The sequence below is a fragment of the Ceratotherium simum genome, chromosome 16 (assembly GCF_057802395.1).
Source record: "Ceratotherium simum simum isolate JZ-2026a chromosome 16, ASM5780239v1, whole genome shotgun sequence".
Lineage (NCBI taxonomy): Eukaryota > Metazoa > Chordata > Mammalia > Perissodactyla > Rhinocerotidae > Ceratotherium > Ceratotherium simum.
Window position 1 is genome coordinate 38,981,875 of NC_141915.1, and position 3,197 is coordinate 38,985,071.

The window sequence follows — 3,197 nt, forward strand, 5'->3', positions numbered from 1 at the left end:
ATTGAGAATAAGCCGTCCTCGTCTTATTTTCAGTCTTAAAGGAAATGATTTTTTTTGGTGAGGAAGATTGGCCCTTAGCTAACATCTGTTGCCAATCTTCCTCTCTTTGCTTGAGGAAGATTGTCCCTGAGCTAATATCTGTTGCCAATCTTCCTCTCTTTGCTTGAGGAAGATTGTCCCTGAGCTAACATCTGTGTCAATCTTCCTCTACTTTGTATATGGGATGCCACCACAGCATGGCTTGATGAGCAGTGTGTAGGTCCATGTCTGGGATCTGAACTCGTGAACCCCAGGCTGCCAAAGCGGAGAGTGCAAACAACCGCTATGTCACCAGGCCAGCTCTGGAAGTGATTTTTATATATCACCATTATGTTTGCTAATAGTTTTTCTTTTTTAAAATCATGAATGTATGTTCAATTTTGTCAAAGACTTTTCCCTCTTACTCAGTTAATGTGGGAAATTTTATTACTTGCTTTTCTTTTTCCATAACTTTTCACTATGAAAAATTTCCAATGTACATAAAAGTTGAAAGAATAGTACAATGAACACACAGATACCTATGACTTAGGCATGAAAACTGTTAACATTTTATTATTTTTGCTTTGTCTATGTATCATATATATATACACACACATATGTAAGTAATATATATACATACATATATTTTTTTCTTAACCATTTGAAGGTAACCTGCAGATATGACACACCACCTATAAAATACTTCAGTATGAAGCTCCTAAATATAAGGACATTTTCCTACAAAAACACAATATTATCACATCTAAGAGAAATGCATAATTGAGTTCTTAATATTAAATTCACAAGGCATTCCTGGGGTAAATCCAATTTGGTAATAATGTGTTATCCTTTTACACGTTGCTGAATTCAGTGTGATAACAGTTTACTTAATAATATTTGCATTTATGCTCGTGAGTGAACATGGTATATAATTTTTCTTCCCTGTGTTGTCCTTGTAAGATTTTGGAATGTTGCTTTGGCGATGTTCTATATGTGTCCATTAAATTAAGCTTTGTAATTGTACTATTCAAATTTCATAAATCCTTACAGATTTGGGGTTTTTTTGCCTGCTCAGTTTATTGATTACTTGAGGGTATTACCATCTCCCATTATGACGATGGATTTTCAGTCCCCTCTTTCAGTCTGTCAGTTTTTGCAATATAATTTTATCGTTATATAGTGATGCTTCATATCTAATAGTATTTTTTGCTTTCAAGTACATTTTGTAGTTGAAATGTAGTTATATATTAACATATATATATAACTTACGTAGTTATATCAGCTTTCTCTTACTTAGGATGTGCTTAGTGTGTCTTTTCCATTCTTTTGATTCCAACCTTTCTGTATCCTTATGTTCTAGGTGGGTTTTTAATAAACTGTATAGAGTTGGATTTTTCAATACTCTGACAAGCTTTTAACTGCAGCCTTTATTGCATTACACTGATTGCAATTACTGATATATTATTTTTCTTTTTTTGGTTTGTTATTTGTTTCTCCCTTTTAGGCTTATTTTTCCTCTTCCCTCTGAATTCCTTTTTGAGTGATTTTTTTTTTTTTTTTTTTTTTTTGTGAGGAGATCAGCCCTGTGCTAACATCTGCCAATCTTCCTCTTTTTTTGCCGAGGAAGACTGGCCCTGGGCTAACATCCGTGCCCATCTTCCTCTACTTTACGGGACGCCGCCATGTATGGCTTGCCAAGCAGTGCGTCAGTGCGCGCCAGGATCTGAACCCGCTAACCCCGGGCCGCTGCAGTGGAGCGCGAGCACTTAACCGCTTATGCCACGGGGCCGGCCCCTGAGTGATTATTTTTTATCACCTCATTTCTCCCCCTCTATTAGTTTGAAAGCTAAATATTCTACTCCTTGACTTTTAGTGGTTGATCTAAAAATTCATCATGCATACTTAACTCATCAAATTCCAAAGTAAATAATTATCCCTTTGCCTTCTTCTAAACAGTATAAGGACCTTAAAATATTTTAATTCCAATCACCCACCTTCTGACTTATGTGTTCCTGGGTTATGTATTTTAGTTCCATCTTGTTAGATTTTTATTTTCTGTAAAGTTTTTATTATGCATGGATGGGGCTGGGACTCAGTCCTCCTTGCAGCTGCTTTCTTCATGGTGGCCAGGAGGTTGCTCAGTTCCTCTTGCTTCCTCTTGGCGCAGTGTGTCCCCTCCATTTCCTTGATGAACTTGAGGGCCAGCTTGTCCTTGGAGACTTTGAGCAGCTCTGCAGCGCGCCGCTCACTTAGGGCAAAGCCGCACACCTCTCGGATCATGTCCTGCAGGAACCTGGTGTGCTGATGAGGTGCCCGAGGCCGCAGCTGTGTCTCGGCTCCCTCAGGTTCTTGGTCACCTTGTGGCCCTTGTTGAGGTCCACGGCCATGGGATAGCACAGACCCACGGCTGGACCCAGGGACCAGATGGCAGCACATACCCTCTTGTTAGTTTTTAATGCCATAGAACCTTATTATAGTTTTATGTAGTCAATAGTAGATTAGATAAAATAGATACTCCATATTTGATTAATTATTTTACCACATTTATCACTCTTCACTCCCTCCTTTATCTCATTCCTTCCAGATGAGACTACTTTCCCTCTGCCTGAAGTACATACTTTGGAATTTCCTTTGGTGAGGGTCGTGGGTAGCAAATGCTTTTAGTTTTTATTTGTTTGAGATTCTTTCTTTTTTACCCTTGTTCTTTAGATTTTCAGTAGGTATAGAATTCTCAGTTGTTTGTAATTCCTCTCAGCACATTGAAGGTGTTATCCTATTGTCTTCTTACTTTTATTGTTGCTCTGGAGAAATCAGCTATCAGTCTAACTGTTATATCTTTGAAGTTACCTGACTTTTTTCTCTGCTTTTACAATCTAGTCTCTGTCTTTGGTGTTCTGTAATTTTATTATCATGTGTTAGAATGCAGATTTCTTTTTATTTCTGTTAGGAATTCATTAGGATTCTTGAATCTGAGTATCTTTTCATTTTTTCATTTCTTTGTCTCACTGTGCTGTAGCCAGAATCATTTCTTCAGATGTCTTCTAGTTCACTAATTCTCTCTTCAGTGTGTCTAATCAGCTATTAAAATCTGTCCACTGAGTTTTAAATTTTAATTATTACATTTTTCATTTCCAGAATTTTATTTATTTATTAAAAACTACTTGATCATTTTTGTAGTC

General features: G+C 37.1%; 1 pseudogene; it reads right to left on the reverse strand.

The window, feature by feature from the left end:
* Positions 1-2,058: 2,058 nt before the first annotated feature.
* On the reverse strand, positions 2,059-2,417 carry LOC101389631 (large ribosomal subunit protein eL36 pseudogene; annotated as a pseudogene).
* Between the last annotated feature and the right edge of the window lie 780 nt (positions 2,418-3,197).